The 19,455-nt window shown below is 34.9% G+C and overlaps 2 protein-coding genes across 2 annotated transcripts in view; one reads left to right on the top strand and one right to left on the bottom strand.

Moving 5' to 3' along the window:
- The window catches only part of LOC113404462 (FMRFamide receptor-like), a 79,727-nt gene that overhangs the window by 29,158 nt on the left and 31,114 nt on the right, over window positions 1–19,455 (top strand). The window contains exon 2 of the mRNA XM_026645356.2: window positions 6,295–6,343. The gene's annotated coding sequence lies outside the window, so the exon portion shown is untranslated. The remainder of the gene's footprint in view (window positions 1–6,294; window positions 6,344–19,455) is intronic.
- Window positions 1–19,455, bottom strand: part of LOC113404424 (uncharacterized) — a 186,808-nt gene that overhangs the window by 138,349 nt on the left and 29,004 nt on the right. The gene's annotated exons all lie outside the window — the stretch shown is intronic.

The following is a 19,455-nucleotide window of genomic DNA, read 5'->3' as shown; positions in this document are numbered from 1 at the left end:
AAAAACTATAAACTAAAAATTATCTACGTATTTTAAAGTACATGTAATATTTTCCAAGATTATTCGTGAGTTCATTAGCATGAATAATTTGAATTCGACACTATTTCGGATTCAGAGCTCTAAAAGAGCGACATAAAACATTAGAATTAGTTATAAATTAGATATTGTGTTGATTTGACTATCACTCGAACCGGCATCTGTTTCCGCTGCTCTTAAGCACTGAATCCATCACTCCCACTGATGTCGGACTGAGAACGTTTGCCATCCGTCACTAGCGAATTTCCCTCCTTCGAAACATTTTTTTAAATTATTTCTCCTCAGAGTTTGTGTCCGTGACATTTTTCGAGTGCTTGTTTTCCCTCTTGTGAAAACATCCCTGTGTCGCAACAAATTTGCTTGCACTCAGCGCAATGTTGGGAGTGACGTCTTAACGCTGGCTCTCAGTAGCAGCCGACTTTATTTCCACCATCTCAGATTTATTTTGATGAAGATACCGAACCGTTAGTTCAGCATTTGCATATTTTTTATTAGTCTTGTCGTGTCTCCATTTCATTTAAAATGACCATTTTTATCTGTTATTGTTTGTATAATAAATGGTTTCTTAATTTTGCGTTGGTAATCTTAAAACTATTTGTTGAGCTCGCTTCTATTGCCGCACATCATTTCATTTGAAATTATGATTTTTTTGTCGAATTCTGTATTCATGTGATATTATGAGATCGGTTTGAGTGAGAAATATAATAGCTAAAGTCAATAATGTGATATCTTGAAGTAATAAATTACTTTAAGACGGCGCCTCAGTCGGGCCTCCTTGCTATCAGTAGAACAGTTTAAATAATACACCTCACCTCAGATTTCTACCGATTCTCTTCGAAAGCGATCGGTATCCATCAGTCAAGACCGAGAGACGGAGTAATCTCGGCTACATCGTGTCTTCATCTCGCAGTGACAGATCACTCGGGGACTCGAGGCCGTCAGTGATATGTGATGACGAGTCGAGATTCATTCTGAAACAATGCTTGCTTGAAAACGAGCACGAATGTCGAAAAGTGTAGGGTGCCTTGAAACAGATGAAGATGAAACAAATCGCGTTGCTGTCTTGAAAGAAACATGAAAGCTAGTAATCTCATTAATGTGAGAATAATTATATTTGTTGCAACTCCAGTCGCTCGCTACTTTGCAATAAGGAAACTAAAGTCATAATGAAGAAATTTCGTCGTTGCGTCAAAATTTTTCAATGTTCTCTCAATCGATTATGATAAAATTTTCATTTCCTCTTTTCAGTAAAATCTTATTTAATAAAAATTTTAATAGTTCTTGGCTTTATATTCCGTAGAAATGTTCTTTAAGCTTCTCTTAAATATTTTAAATTTGAAACGTTGAAGGGACATTTTTTTATCTCAATCGTACAAGTATGAAATTAGAATTGAATAAAGATTTTAATAATGAATGTCGTGTGTGGGAAGGACAGAACAGAGGAGATATAAATCCGAATCCCGCCAGATGTTATCGCACTGTGAAATATTGCATTCACGAGCGACCAATCATTCCCTGGCATTGTTGGATCGGATCCCGGATGTCGATGAAACTTTTAAAATTCTTATTTAAGCTGCTCAACGTCAATTGTCATGTATATCTTGTCAGTACTTGCATGTGGTTATGTTCACGAAACCAATATAATTGTCAGCTGACAAGTAATCCTTCAAGGGTTATTAATTCAGTTGATGTCAAATTGTATATCACAATACATGCGTCTACTCAAACACAATACTGATCATATAAAGTAAAATAAATGTTATCAATTACAAATATATATATATATATATTACAATTTCCTGACAAATTTCCCTTAACCGTCAAGTACGACATAAATATTTAAAAAAGTTAAACACATTAGGACACAGTGACCACTGTTAAGATTGACGTGATCTAGCCAACTCGACTCTTATTAATAAAAAACATGGAGTGTAGAGCTTGTGAATATACCAGTCCCCTAACGATGTGAAACTGTGCAGGCGCCATTCTGAGCCCTATTATTATACAAATGCACCTTTACTAGAGGTATCTATATAATTATGATACCTACCTATGTTATAAAGCAATGAGTACATTTGTCAATAAAAATACTTCTCACAAGTATGTATGGTTCTACTATTCTTATATAAAACAATTTTATTGCTTATTATATCTCGTTTATTCGGAAAGGTCGTATAATATATAACATTACAACAACAGCCTACGAGGCGTAGCAGTGCCGCATAGCGAGTAACTCACGCGGAGCAGCTAGTACTATAGAACAGCGAAGCCTGTAATACTATAGTATCGTGTCATGGCTCTGCTTGTCTTGGATTAGTAATGAACAAGGTGACAAAACAGACATAGATTAGGTTCACATCTCAGCTGACGTCTCACGGGAATATCGCGATGTGACGCGTTCTGTAACAACTCTAACAACAAGAGCAAAACATATTAAAACCGCTCGTAAACTAACGCATACATTTTATGATATTACAGGGTTTTCCTGATCATACCAGACCACAACGTGCAAATTGTTTTTAAATAATGTCCGCACAAATAAAACAAATTAAGGCGTATCACCAGCGCTTAGCGCAACGATGTAATATGTAGTTAGTTATGTTACATATGCACTCGTATGGCCGTGCGATTTTTATAGCTAATTCTAAAGCAAGGAAATTATCAATTTTACTCTTTTTTGTCTGTGTGCACATTCCTCAAAACTCCTTTGGAAATGGTTTTAATAAAGTAGACGTACCTCACTGTAACATATACAGAACAGCATTATGTATACTCGCAACAATATTTATTATTTTTATAGATTCAGTATTTATATAGACAACCATTGCATTAGCAAATTTAAGACAAACTTATTAAACAAAGTTTGCATCGCCGCAAAATTAATCAGATACGCTGCCGTAGGCAATGTTTTCGTTTCTATAATAAAATTCGCAGTATATTTTAAAATCCTATCATCAGAAAAATGATTAAAAAGTTAATGCAGGATATAATTATAATATTTAAATAACAGATACTTTTGCATCATCGTGCAGCTTGACGATGTAAAAGTGTTTGTAAGAGCCAACTTGAATCCTCAATCTTCAACTTTATTAAATCGACTCCTTTCTTCCTCGACTTTAAATTTCCTTCTTTTTAGTACAACAAGGAAAATAAGTATCATTCTATATATTTTCGCGCTTAACAAGCTCTCCATTTTTATACTTTCCGTGGGTTAACGTGGCAAGCGTGGCAGCCTTAAGATTGCACTATACATTTTGTAAGTGCTGCGCTACAGTAGGGAGCACTCGCCGAGGAGAACTGCATCGTAGCGTGCACGTTTAATTTCACTCGTGTTCGTTATACAGATATAAAGGGAGTCTTAGGTCAGTCAATTTAAACGAAGTAATTACTTTCTCTAACAATTATTTATTATAACAATTTATGGTTTTGTCCTCGTTGAGCGCTCAGACCAGAATACCTCCCGTTATCCAGCCGTTCTCAACTATGATCAAGTCCTCGCTGTGATTGGCGAACGCTTCTGATTGGCTATCGCAAATTAGTCAAATTAACATACAATAATCGAAATATTAATTGATCGTATAAAAACACAATGTTTTACAATTTTAACAAGTATATCTATTAAAACCTTACAGATATTAATTCGTTATTTTATAGAACCAAATACTCTTATCTTTTGCTACAGCCTTAAATCTATAATCTTAAGCTACAGCAGACTTAATAAGCTGCTTTATAAAGTTAATTATCTTTTTATACAAAGTTCTAGCAGCTTTGCCCCAGAGGTAATATCAACTTGCGAGCAGATTGTACGCAGCTGCACTGAAGACTAAATATAGAAACATTTTAACGCGATTTTGTATCAGATATATACTAGAAGATAAATATACAAACACACACTTTTTGGATAAACTGCTTTATTCACTTAGCGTTAGGCCTTTGTGCAAGTCCGCCTGGGGGGTAACACCCACTCATCGCATATTCTACCGCCAAGCAGCAATATTCAGTATTGTATTTATGAGCAGTGGTAACCACTTACCATCAGGTTTGCCCGACCGTTATCCGATGTCAAGTGTTACAACTTCGTTCAGCATACTGGCCGCAGTGAAGTTGACATCCCATCTCTAGTCTGGTTTCCCTTTAACGCGTCCAATTGATGCTGAATACATGGTCCCAGTTACAATCTACACTGTTAAAGACGAGGAGGTTGGTTGTTGCATTAGCCAGCCCAGACGTGACGCGCATCCGCTCAGCTAGTACAACTATCTACCGAATGGAATTCATATCTAATGGCTTTGTAAGTGGTTCTTCTTTATTTATTGACACTGAAAATAGAAGTCATTATTAGACCGTGGCCATTAGTGGGAATAAACAAACTGACTTGAAGGTGAGAGTAATTACGATTAAACTAGTTATATAAATATTAAATAAAAATATTTTTATTCAAATATTGTTCAGAAAGTGTTCAGATTTATTTAATTTTATTAAATAAAATAATCAAATTATCTCCAAACAAATAAGTCACAGTCATCAGATCGCCAGTATTTAATCTGAACGAAGCACTGACTGACGCGTGACTCGTCGCAGACTCTCCAATAACACACCACCATGACCGCCACGTGACGCGTGACCACAAATATCCAATATCGAATTTCGTGTAAATATAAGTCCTATAATTCGGGAATTACAATCACTATCAAATGTTATTGTAGTAAAAAATAAACTTATTAAGGAGTCCACGTTAACGTATATTTTTAGAAATAAATTCAATTGTATTTCATTAAAATGTAGTGACATATAATACTTTTTTGAGTGGCTACTGAATTTCTTGCCGGTTTTTTCCAGTATTGATCTACATTTCTAGTAAAATGATATTTATAAATTAAAAGGTGTATTTAAGAGCCTACTAGAAAAATGTGTATTCTGATTTTGATCTATTAAAAGCAACAGAAACTTTATTTAGTCCAAAAATATACCGATACCGATAAGTACAATAAACAAAGGAATGGGCAGTACTTGGAAAGGAGACGGTATTTGCAGGATTCGCACTTGATACTTTGTAACAGTACTCTGAGGTTTCTTAATTTTGTCAAATACTATCGCCCACGCACGATTAGTTCTCTCAGAAAACTCTTGTACGACATGCTTGTATCGTTGCGAGTATCGAGTATCTACTTGTCTATAACGTCGCTGGCTTAACTTAAATAATAACAACAGATTAATCTTGTATTCCTTTGTATTTTAAGAAAACTTACTCAGTTTAAGACACTTCAGTTGTAATATTCATTATCGAGTCACTCATTATTTCAGCTATTCGTGACGTGTAATCATATTTTTTTAACATATGAATTATCATAAGCAATTTATTTATCACAATAAATAGAAGGGTGCCGCTGCTATGTAATTCGTATACGTTTTTATTAAGTCCTGTGAAAAAACCTTCATTCACATCACACAGAAAGGAAATCCTTAGTTCGGTCAGAAGTCGATTAACAATAAGAAAATTCGTTGAAATAAAATTATTCGCTCGAAATATAAAAAAAAAGAATTATTATTTTCAATCATTCCTTCATTTTAACCGGAAGAAGTCCATTGGTAGATAAAGGCCTCCCTCAAGGATCTCCACGACGACCGGTCTTACGCTACTCGCATCCAGCTGTTACCCACGACCCTCCCCAGAGCGCCGGTCCGCCTTGTCCAACATAATTAAATAAATAACCATCGCTACTTCTTAAATACTACATAACAGACTGATTTTTGAATTACCATTCCCTTGCAGTATAGGGTTATTGAATGATGACACACACGTTCAATATAACCCTTACGAGTATGTCTCTACCCACTTATTGAGTATTGAATAGAAAAAGTTTCACCGCTCACGTCCCACGTTACGTCACGTTCACGTTAATAGAATTATTTCGTACGCGATGTCGACGACGGCTCTCCATTTTCCGGTTACTAGATTTGTCTGAGAACTGATATCGGAAACGGATATAAAGATAATTTAATAGCGTCGTGTTAAATGTTATGTTATAATAACTGGCCCAATGGTTACAAGACGGGTATCTTAATCGATGACTCTGAGTTCAAACCCCGGATGAATTCATGTACTTTATTGTGATTGATATAGGACCGCGTGGATCCATTGAGTTAGCTCCAAGCCTTTTCCTCTAAAGGCTGAGCAGGCCTTTGCCCAGGAGTGGGATATTAGCAGGCTGTTACTGTAATAGTTCTAAGCGTGTTAATGTAATGAAATGTTTTCAGGAACAGTCTTCGCTGATGGCTCAGCTGGATTGCTACGATACAACGTAAAGTGAGTATGAAATATTATTTATAGTAATTCCTGTAACATAACTCCACCTTAACCATTAGTCTAACGGCTTGTTTATAAACTGTAAAAATGCTATAGGTACATGTAGCCTGGGAGCACATAACAAATAAGTTTGTTGAGTAGTTCTGCAGAATAAATCCTAGGTATGGGCCGGAGATTTAACAGTGTTTTTCCTACCATGCCTCGGAGAACACGTAGCGGTTGTTTGGTCTTGAAATTTCTCCGGTGGTGTCGAGTCGCCATCAAACCGTTATCATTGTTTCTAATGATTGTAAATAAATAATGTAATGATATGCCCGAAAATATTTACTATATTCCACGGGAATTCTTTATTTTGATTTCAAAATAAATAAATTAAGCCCAAGAACATTTCGATGCAATAAATACCGCAATAAGTTGAAAATAGTAGAGGCAAAAAATATGCGTGTTCTTCGTGCCGGTTCGTTGAAGAATATTTCAAAAGTTAGCTTCAAACATACTTTATAATTGTTAAACATTGTTTGTGAACTTTCACAATTAGCTCTAATACGCATTCATGCTTAAAGCAAGATTGTTTGTAGAACTTTAAAATAGCGCTTGAAAGACAAATTCAATTTGCGCTATCTGGTCAGTCTGAAGTAACGCTCTGAGGCACAGAATCTATACTGTACGTATTTCACTAACTTTTATTCCCATGCTATAAAACTCGTTTTGAAATGTCTAACTTTCAATTAAAAGCGAATGAGAGAAGCGTATATTAAAGATTAAAGTTAATGAAACGCAGGCTGGCCGGTGACGGTCGTGATCCAGCAATCACGTTCCCGAGTGACGCGGATTATTTTCAGATATCGAAATACGATTTCATTAAAATGAATAAACTGTACGTGAATAAACCATTACAATTGACGCACTTCCTCTATGCACGGAAATGTCATTAACCCATTCGCGCTTGGTCAGTACCAGTAGTAGTTTAACTAACGAATAATATATATCATACTATAATTTCTCATATATTATAATACTGTAGATTTATACGATTGTAAAGTGTATAATAGAAACAAAAAAACATTGAGTTATTCGTTAGCCTAGTTGTTTAACTTATAAGACCATAGATTATTATTTTTATATTATATTATTATAGGTAGGCGGACCACAGACATTAGACCTCTAAGAAATATCGATCATTCCTTATATCACCAATGCGTTACAAACCTTGGAAACAAAGATGATATGGCCTAGATGTCAAACCGGAAGCAAGCAATCGAAGTACTGCTGTTTGGCGATAGAATATATGATGAGTGGTATAAACCTACCCAGACTGCACGAAGCCCTACCTATAAGTAAAGATTCCGATAAAGAAATAATCATTAAATTGAACTCTCGTAAGATAGGAACATGACGTCACTGGCTGGGTAGCTGCTCTGTGCCTCTGTTTGTAAATACCATAGAAACACAGGCGAGTAACTTAAACAAAAAGGACGATCAGCTGCGTTACGAGAAAATAGAGTTAAATGAACAGATAACATTGTTAACTAACTTAGGAGGGACGCTTTATAAAGTATTCAAAATACATTCTACGGAATAGTACTTTAAGCGTTTAAACTACTTCTTATTTCACGCCAAAGGAAAATTAAATCTACAATTTTACAATCATAGAGCGATCTTAGCCTTTATTGACGGAGGTTATACAATGTCATAGAATTAATTACTGAAAATTAGTAAATAAAGTATTTATTAGGGTGGACTGAAAATTTCGAAGGCTTGCATAGAAAAAAAATTTTTTTTTGATAAATTTACTTTTTGTTATTCAGTATAGTTCCCTTCGAGGGCGATACAGCGATTGTAGCGGTCATACAATTTTCGATAGCATTTTTATAAAATGATTTGTCTTTAGCCTCAAAATTGGCTTCAGTTTCGGCGATCACCTCTTCATCAGAGCATTTTTAGAGCAAATTAAAATAGTACATGTAGCGCGTTACGTCGAAGGTACGCGTTATATTGTTTTATAAGTAGCGATGCTTTTCAGCTACACTCGCTGTAAATTGAACCCATTGACGTGACAAGCGCGAATTTCATTTTCTTGTCTGCTGTATTTTAATTGCGTCGTTTCAACAGAGTCGCGGCGGTCGTGGTCACGAGCCATCAGCTCATTGCTCAGCTGAACTAAAGAAATTATTGCGATATAAGCCTAAACGCAATACTTAAAATATACATTTCCATAAATATCGCGGACCTTAAAGTGTACTACTTTATCGATGTATTTATATGCCGAACGATGTTCAAGTTTCCAAGATATAGGCTGATGAGTCTGACAGTTTATTGTCACTGGCCGTAACTTACACTATCAATATAATCTATTGACAAGAAGACCGAATAAAAAAAGCTATTCTATAAAAATTAGTCTCAAAATTTGGAGTGGGAGTACGTGGTCGGTATGTCGCAGTAATTGATGTCTCGATAGTGACACCCACGCCATACCACTGACATGCAGCTTTTGTTGGAGCCATCATTCAGTTATATGATGACATGAAACCTTAGAATTAGGTATAACATTAAAAGAGTTTTGTAAGCAGTGCGTTTGAATGGTGCTTTCAGTAAGATTCATACCACTTAGTCAAAACCTAAACCAAAGAAACGATACATTTTTATCCCAAATAAAAGATAGCCTCATACTGAATTTTATCAAATACCATTTCGCCATTTCATTCTGAAGAGGTGATTACATAAAGCGCTACAGGTCTGTCCCACAGGAAGCGGCATTTTTTTCAGAATAAATGTAGGTCAATCTCCGGTCTCAAAAGCTTCATAAAAATTCATATGGATCCGTTATTATTGCTATAATAATATACTCATTCATGATAAGTTTAGTTTATTAGTAAGGATTATTCGTGCCATTTTGCCAGCCTTTGATTTGTCGTCTCGTAATTAACACCTCGGCGCCGGAGCGACGCCACAGGACCAGGTCGGTAGTCCTAATTAAATATCAGATTCTCGATGGCATATTGGAACATGTGACATCTAAAGTCAAGATTTGTGTTTATATTATCTCGTTATGAAATACATTTTAAGGATTCATTGTGAAAACTTAATTTTAATGTTCAAGAGAAAATAATTTCAGTAGCCGATGTTAACTTAATAAACATCCTATTTATTTATACTTATATAACAATTGTTGGTTAAATGCCAAACTTATCTTAAATGTACCAAACTTTACGACAAAGTTGAATCCAAACATTCCATCTCGAGCAGCGCCTGTCATAAATAATAGGTATGTAATACAAACAATCAGAACAAAATAAATCGTAAATAGCCATAATAATAATAATAGTACTTTTACGTTTGAAAAAACATTAGCAATTAAATAACAATGTTGTAAGTAATAAAATAATTATAAAGGAATTAAAAAAACCCGCCACCTGCGCTCTGAAATAAATCTCACCTAAGTTATAAACACATTTTAGAAAATTTATTCCGTACTAAAACTGCATGTACGTCACATGTAAAGATCTTTCAAAATAATGACGTATGTACTACTAAACTATTATATTGTCACAGGCAACAGAAAGCGTGTGCAAAATCTGAGCTGAATTGTTTCGGTAAATATTCAGTTGCAAGTTTTCTTTCACTGGATAGCAACATGCTCTTGAAAAATATGTTTCGTTTTAATATCGCAATGTAACGGAACGCAGCGACATCAACCTTCATAAGTAGAATTAGAATTAGTTTATTTTGCTTTAAACTCGTGATTAGACCTGTTTTATATTAGTAAGAAATCTCAGATGTTTCTCACCGGTAGATTCGGAGAAAAATTCAATGGTGGACGGACACAGGCAAGAGAGAGAACCTACAAGGTTTTCAGCAACCAAACAAATTACCAGTATTGGGCATATAAGTAATTAATGTTTAGAAGTTGACAAGTTAATTTAAAACTGCAATAACCTTTTTAGAGCCCGGCTTCTTTGACCTAATTGCTAAATGCGGCATCAATTTGTGTTCCCAAACTTTTCAGTTTTCACTCCATTGCTTCTATAAATTGACTTTTAGAAGCGCCTAATTGATTCCTTCTCCAATGTTTGTTGCAAAATCTAAATAGGAAACTTTTAACATTTTCAAAGTTCTTTTTTTATAAATGTGCCTCATGAATGAAATCGTAGTTTTATATTTAATATTACCATTAATCAACTTAAATGTCGAAATGATAAACGTACGAACGAAACGAATATGTAAATATTTTTAATAAACAATATATTTAGCTTGGAAGAGTGAATTAGAATAAGTAATTAGAGACGCATGTGACTTTGCTCTGTAGAGAGATTGTAGATTATTCAATTGCCAAATCCCGTGGAGAAGAACCGCCGTAAGCCTTATCAGTAGGACATCACAACGGTCGCCCTGTGGTTTTCTTGAATTTAATGCTGTGCGCTATGGTGACTTATAAAATAATTCACAATCGTTAAATATATGATGGCGAGTGTCTTCATTTATAAGTCTGTGAGTTGTTTTATTATGGTCAAAACATTAGATTCGACGATGGGACATTCAAACCAAACGAAATGCAAACAGCGCCAGTTAATGTAATTGCACTTGGTTTGCACAGTACAACATCAGTACTCCGAAGTATTTACACAATTCTGCACTAAACAATACACATTTGAATGATTGATATTTAAAAAAACATCAATCAAAATCACTTAAAGTCCCTCAAATATAATCTTCCATTTTCATTAAATATATGTTAATTTAATAAATTCGTAATAAGCGCCGTTTGTAGCCGGCGCCATGGGTCGACGTTTGACTTATTTGGACGTGTAATAAAATGGCGCCACATATTCCATTACGCTTCGAAAACAACCGCACATATTGTCATTACACGCTCTGGGAGTCGAACCCCGTCGCTAAAGTATTTACTCTCGAATATTCAAATTGCTTTAATCCTCATTACGTAATATACTCGTGATACATTACGCAATAACGTATTACCAAGTACCTCCTTTAACGAGCTCGTTGCGCTTCCAGACAACTTGGGTATCCTTTAATTTCCCGGGATGATAATAGAATTATGACCAAAAGCCTAAGTCAGTACTATATCACGAAGTATGGCTAAAGTAATCGCCAAATAACTTAAGCAGTTATATTTAATGAAAGCTACTGTATAGTCATTATACAATAATATTTAATCATATTAAGTGAGGTTAATGTACAAATTAAATTTAGTTGGTAGGTTTTAGCATACCGAGTGTACCTACAGATGAAAGCATTTTCGTTACTCAATCGTCAGTCACACCGCGCTAAATTTTCATTAGTTCGACTAATGAAAATTTTTAATAATAACAACAAAGGCTTTTTCTTAAGTCATCTAAAGGAGACGTCTCAAGTGAAAAAAGATTTCAAAATATTCAGTTTCAATCAGTGCCTTGACAATGATCTCGACGCGAAACGAATTCCATTTTATGAAGTGAGAAAAACAACATTAGGTAGCTAGGCATAGCGGCACGCGCAGCGACCAAAGAAATATCGTTCTTAAACAGAACACTGATTTATGACAACTACTATAATATATAGAACCGTTACATAAACTAGTAAAATATTATTGGCAAGTATTCTTAACAATAAACTCAAGAGATTCGAATGTCTCTTATCGTACAAACATTATTTATGTGCAAAAAAACTTATAATTCTCGTCCCCGAGGCGCACCAGTAGATGAGATCAAAAGTTCGTTAAACTATATATGATTAAGCTGCCACATATGTGTAAGCAATAAATGTTTCATGTCTGTTATAAATACACGATGACACTTGCCTACGTTAGGTTAACGTTAAGATGACCATTTCCCTTCTTCACAAGTTGTGACGTGATTTTATAGTTCTCGAACACGTGAACCAAGGAACCAGAAATTTTATGTGCATCTTGTATTGAACTCATCTCGTACTCAGCGGTGAATCGGATCAAATTCTGCAATTAGTGTCTCCACCAACCTACTTAGGAGCGCAATTTTTAGACATGTTAAGACCATGCCACCCCCCGGAGACACCCACTGCTTGTACTGGTTACAGGTAACATGTACCGGCTCACGAGGCTAGTCCAGTTATTCGACTGTCAAATAGCAATACTTTGTTAAGCAGTATTTAGTGTGATTATTGTTCATGTTGCTATGAATGAGCTGAATTATTCGGGCTATTTGTAATCTTAGCTTGAGAGTCTATTCGGGTTCGGGATTTTTTTAGCAAAGAAGGAATACTTATGATAGCGTCAAAATATATTTAACTAAGTCGATGATTTTGGTCGAAAATTGTCTTTTCCTCCTTAAAACATAATAACCTAACAACATAGAATTGTCGTTCAATGAAATGTTAGTAACAGTTTTGAAAGCGTTCCAGTGTATGAAAAATAATATAGTGCCACCTTTGAGCGCCGGGGCTCGTCGGTAACGACGTCGTTGAACAAACACTATAAAGAATTCCACGAAGCTCAGCCGCGCCAGTGGCGGCGAGCCTCGGCCAGTAAAACTACTACAACACTCACTATTTATTACTCTCCTATTGACTATTGAAACAGCTTCACTATAAAAAGTAATTACAATACCGAATGACGTAAACAATTTCTTTGATGTGCTATAAATATATAAAATACAAAGCATACCTAGCTCAACCATATACCATCCACATGGGCTGGCAAATTTTCCGCCCAACGGTAAGTGTCCCCATCGCCATTAGACATTGGCACTGTCACAAATATTAAACATTCCTTACGTGGCTAATAGGCCAGTAATTTGGGAACTAAGATACTATCCCTGGTGCCTATAGTTACGGTGGCTCAGTCACCCTTCAAACACAAAACATGCTTGTTTTAAAACCTTCCAATGCTGTATATTAGTTTCTGTAATCATAATATAATCAGAAGTAGTCGTATTTTTTAAACGTTTTAATATCTGTCGTTCACATTTCAGACTTTATTATTTAAACCTTAGATTTCCATATTTCATGCGATTTGCGAATAGCTTTTCTATTAAGATTGCTGTTTATAATTCGACATTATTCCACTAAACTGCCTACTTCACCTCAGTATCCACTTTTATTTTACTTTTAAATTTTCTATAACAGCTTCGCCTTTCAAAACACTTTTCTTTACAAATCTTTATTGAATTCCACACATTATTCAAGATCTCGACAAATGATACAATTCAATGACTTTCGTCTATTAATCCTTACTCCTCCTTCGATTGAAACAGGATTAAGATCAATCAATCAATTGACAGTTCCCTTGTCTCGGGACTTGGATCTCATTAATGGATTTTAAATTAACTTTTCAACAAATGAATTATTAAATATCAATTAATATTTAACGCTTTATATGTTTAATCAAACGAATAGCCTAAATTAATATTAAATTACTAGGTTATAACGACTTTATGAACAGCTTAGAAAGCCACTCCAATCGACTTTTAAACGACGAGAAAGAGTTTGCTTATACGTAATGAATAAAAATATAAAAGTTGTACAAAACTCTGTATCTTTCTAAATATAATCCGTTTTGTTTGAGATAATATAAGCTTACTAATAACTTAACAATTTTTCAATTCTAAAAAAGAAGATTCAAAATATAGCCGAGTGTCTTCTTAATCCAAACACAGCGATTGAACTTTAAGATGTGCCCGAGCAACTGTGAGCAAAAAGCACGCTAGAAGTTTCAGTCGGCCGCCTGAACATGTGTATGTGGCATTACTTTTTCTTTTTTAATTATTTCATTTATCGACCTCTCCATTGTTCATGCCTTTTTGAGTTTACTTTTGGGATTACATATTAAATTGATATTATATGGCTGTGTTACGGTCTTATTATTTAAAAAAAATTATAATAAACATTTCGTATAATGATAACACTACAGTATTATTTATAAATGTCCCTGATAACTGTATACCGTGAGTTCTAACAATGATACTTACACTGAGTAAAGTAACGTTTACAAATCTGTCTGCTTAAATCTTATATCAGCATCTTCTTCATCTTATAAGCTTCAGTTTAACTTCACCTGAAATCTTGCAACTGATTTTTATTTCTGTTCCACGTGTCCGGTTTAGTCGATTATCCAAATGCGCTGATATTCGCGTACACGTTAAGTATTAGCAATAATACAGTCTACTGTACTAAATTGTATGCGTTTGAGAATATGAAACACAAGTTTTTTTTAAGTTGATACTTTAAGCTTAAATAACTTTGGTCTCTCGAAAATATCACCTTTATGTTAATATCAGTAAACGAATGAAAAATTTATTATATTTTAAATAAAGGTAATAATAATAATAAATGTATTTATTGATTATATTCTAGAGAAACGCGTGATACGAGTTTGTCAATTTATTTATGATGATGACAAATACATTTTATTCAAACATAATTAATTGCACGAGGCGGTGATCACGGGCGGTAACATAATTACTAGTGCACTGATAATGGGTCCGTTGTTGAAATTTTAAATACTACTATATCAGAATATTATGCATCATTAATATATCTGATAAATACAATGAACGAGCGAGCGTACAACTTATATAGAAATTATCACATTTGTACAGTGCAATGCATTAATTGTTGATCAAAAAACCTGTAAACTAATTAAACAATCAAAAACGATTATTGAAATAAAATGAAATGCGGTCTTATTCTCCAGTCGCTAGTGACGATTACCTATTCTAGGATATACCATTTCCCTCGCCGTCCTCAGTCCAAGGCCGCTGCAAACTGAGTTTACAGGAAGCACTCAGCCCTTACAATTTCACTATCTCGCAGTTGCGGGAGTTCCGCAGCTCTATTCCAACACTGCGGGAACAAATGCAAGTTTTACTTCGTATTTGAGTTCCGTCGGTCGCTCGACGAATAATTTTCATTTTACGTTTTCTCTTTCGTCGTTAAATTAATTTTCAGGATTACATTAACGAAGTAGCGAGATTATGATTCAATTCACTGGAATTGACTCGGCGTCAACATTTCTAACGATCCTGTCATTCACTCAATTTCATTCACTGATTGTAGCTCGGATGATGAGTCCATAACAATCAGTTTATGTTTTGGTGAGACTCCGAATCAGTGCATGGGCCACACTTGTTTGTAGGTTTGCGTGGTTTGTTTCGTATACTTGGTTATTCTGTACACGAGAATAAAGATGCGTGAAGTCATCGGAAACTGAACATCGCGGTCGACGTCTCTTGTTCTCTTTGCCGTGTGTATTGTCGAAGCTATCAATAGCCGCAAATTACTCGTATATTGATCAAAGGTATTTGGATATATTGAGTAAAGGTAGACTGCGCGTGGAACCTTAGCCGTTGTCCCTTCAAGGATAACCAGTAATTACACGGACTCAATAAGCCCTCGCACCGCAACGCAATACAACAATGTCATTCGATTGTAAACCATTTGCTGCCCTACTCGGGAGCGGTGGACTTACCGACGTGACCTAAAATAAATCGATCATCTATAAATGTTTGATAATTTGTCTCACTCGCTGGTTTTTTATTCAAATCAGTATGCAACCTGTTCTATTCGATTAAATTTGTTCGTTAAATGTGTATACTCAAACGAAATATATCTTTATTCGAATTGTCATTGTTGTCAAACTTATTGTCGCATATATTTCTTTCCGAACGGGAACCTGTGCGTACAGATAACCATTAACTACGGAAGCCCAGCTCGCTCGTGTGCCGTCCTGCGTCCTGAATAAATATCACAAAATAATAGTGATGCGAACTACTTTTATTTAGAAAGCCATTAAGTCGACGCGCGTAGCTCGTGTTCGATGTAATCTGTTGTTTAGAATCGCTCGCTATTGTGTTTGCACAGGATCTCAGGCGCTGTATTACTGAAGGGCTCACTGGCTATTTTATAGAAAATACTTTGAAGATAACAACATGTTTTGTTCAAAGTTAAACGTGTTATATCTAGACACGCGGTAGCGTGTCAGCCAAGTTCAAGTAATAGAACTGGCTAGCAGCACCGTGTGTAATATTACACGAACCATTTGGAGCCACTTTTGACCTCCTTATAACTCAAAAACTATTTGACATAAACGTGTCAAAATTGGCTCATATATTGAGACTCGCGAAATACATATGCCTTCCAAATTTCATAAACCAAGGTATATATCATAATATTGGACTTGGCTCTCATTTTTACATTTATGTTTTTGATGGGATTCCATGTTAACGTAAAATATCTAAAAGTATTCAGTGAAACTACACTCCGTAGTTCTTTTAGACTATATTTGTTAACAAAAATACATTTATTAATGTTTTTATATTTATGAATATTTATTATTGATCGCATTCGAGATAGTTTTGAAAAGATGGTCGGCACCATAGGCAGAGTTGGGTAAAGTGAACATACGTATTACTTCAACACTTTGGGTTATAAATAAGTTGCTCAACTTGGCTGTTGTTGTGACACTAAACTTATTATATGAAATGTGGAATGAAGTGTACATTGATTCTTGCACAACTAAATACATTTCATTTTACTTTCAAACACGCAATTTATAAATGATGCCAGCTGACGTGGAGAACATCAATTATAACAACATACAAGTACATCTATAGACAATACAAACGCAGCTAAAAATGAAAGAGCCAGGAAGCAATCAGTTTATTCCCAAGGCTAAGCCTCACGAAACTATACACAAAGTCGCCTCAAGTAACTGACCCTCAAATCGCTCGACTCACCAAGCGGTGTATTTGTTGAAGGTCTGTGTTCTCAAACAAGTTTATCCAGAACTCGAGAAGAACTCAAACTCGAACTAAAGTATTTTTATTTGATTCACGTAACACGCATCGAGGGAGCTCGCTCGGTTAAACTAACCGTGCGAGGTTTTATTCACTTTTTTCTAGAAAAAGATTTCCGATGAAAGAGATAAAGGGATTCTTCGTTTATGGCATTACTTCAGAGCGCACGACTTTGCTCTCCCGAGACAGAAAACGATTGATTTTATGAAACAACAATAAATACCGAAATATAACTTGATTGTGAAAACCTAACTAAATTACTTTTGTGTATAGTCGCGATGCCCAGTGGCTGAAACAAGTGCGTTTGAAACGAAGACTTCGGGTTCATATTTATACACATACAGGACCACCGAGCTCTTGTGTACTTATTGTGTGTTCAATGTTCGTCTTGTACTCGGCGTTGTTCAAACATCGCAACATGTTTTTTTTGATACACACACACACACACACAAACATTTTCATTTAGCTAACAACATTAATAATTTTTTAACTAATTACAGTACGGTAGTGTCCAGCGAAAGGCTTTTATTGGATTTAAATCTATACTTATAAAATAATATGTCCTGACTGACATCATCGCCGAGCATAAACTATTAAAGTTAAGGCCATGAATTTTTTTGAGTAGGATCGTTTAATTAAGTAGACACTCACTATGGAAGGAATTTTGGTAATTATTCTACCTTGAAAATTTATATGGAGTCAGGTATAAGTCATTTTTGAAGTCAGAAGGGTGAAACTTTATTTTTGGACCACTGATTAAAAGATAGAAATTCATTTGTTTCCATATTTTTATTTGCTGTTGTAAAACAATATATTTAACTGAGACAAACACGTATTATTATAGGATCACGCGTTTCGATGTAGGATTTCTATTCGTTTCCACGATAATAGGAGCTCTCCTAAATACATCGCGCATTACTTACAAAAATCCGGGATTACAGAATAGTCACAGCCGTCAAATTCCCTCTAATTGACTATTAAAAGTTTCGGTCGACTCCACCACGCCCACGTTGTTAACATTAAATGAGTTAAATAAAAAGCAATTTAATAATAACGACCGCACCAATTTTAATTTTAATAAATACTCAACTCAACTCAATGAGCAAATTATTATTAAACATCGAAGTTGTAACTTACTTATTGATACTTAGAATAAATAAGCGAGTTTGCCATACTTTTGTGTTTATGCGAGCATTCGAAAGACTCGTTGATTCTTAATCTTGTGTAAACGTTACTCTTCACTTTTATATTGTTTTTACATATTTGGAATATCTTCAACATGGATCTTGTATAAATGTTTACATTTAGTCTAGCTTAACTTTAACAATATTTCAACAAAAAAAACAGACGCAATGTAACAAAACAATTTTAAAACTTTTAACAAGGATCAGTTTAATTATTCCATCAAGAATATAAAATTAAAAGAAAAGCTACTCATTCGCTGAAAAGCGTGATTTGTTTTAGAATTCGAATCTGAGTTATATTTAAATATCTGAGCAGGTTAAATAAACATTTTGCTGTGATCCACGTGCCTAATTTAAATCAATATTTTGTCTCGTACTTAGCAGTGATTGAAAAAATCGCTAGGAAATCTGCTTCTGTCATGTCAGCTTCTGCACTACTGAGTTTCTTTATTTTTCTATTGATAGAAATAGAAAACTGACAGAAAGTCCATCAAATGATTAGTGGCTACCATCGCCCGGATATCATGGATGGTGGTGCAGTTATCTCTGCAACATAAGGGAAGTTTCGTTAAGAAATTTGTAAAGAACAGAATGTGATACAACTATTGCATAGACAGGACGTGGATGCAAATTAGACGGTAATATAATATATTATTTTAATTGTAACTAACGAGTACTTTTTGTATGACCTGTGCCCCAAGACCTGCTCCTTGTAATTGGATTAATAGATACATTCCTATTACATATAACTTACTCAATAAAGGGACTATCGAACGCAAACCATTTATAACATCGACCACGTAGTTACTGAGACCAGCGCGTTTAACCAAACATTTTCTCCAACTTTATAATATTTCTCAAATACTAACTAAATAAGCGAATAAGCGAACTGGACCTACAAAGATTTTGTAAATAGAATTAAGGTAAGTAGTGTGTACGTCTGTCTTTTTCATGTTCATATAAGGAAACAAAAAAAAACAATTCGTCTAAAGTGCCAAGGCCTTATAACCCGGAAAATAACTGGAGTCGTATTAATGGTATTGATGTATTATCGAGTTTTATAGCACAACTAATTCGCACGTAACTCTCACCCTCTTATTCACTTTATTTGTATTTAAAGTAAAAGCAGACGAGAAAAATATCTGACCTCGGGGTAAATGGC

Source organism: Vanessa tameamea, chromosome 5, assembly GCF_037043105.1.
Source record: "Vanessa tameamea isolate UH-Manoa-2023 chromosome 5, ilVanTame1 primary haplotype, whole genome shotgun sequence".
Taxonomy (NCBI): Eukaryota; Metazoa; Arthropoda; class Insecta; order Lepidoptera; family Nymphalidae; genus Vanessa; species Vanessa tameamea.
Note: the sequence above shows the minus strand (reverse complement) of the source record. Positions and strands in the feature narration are given on the sequence as shown.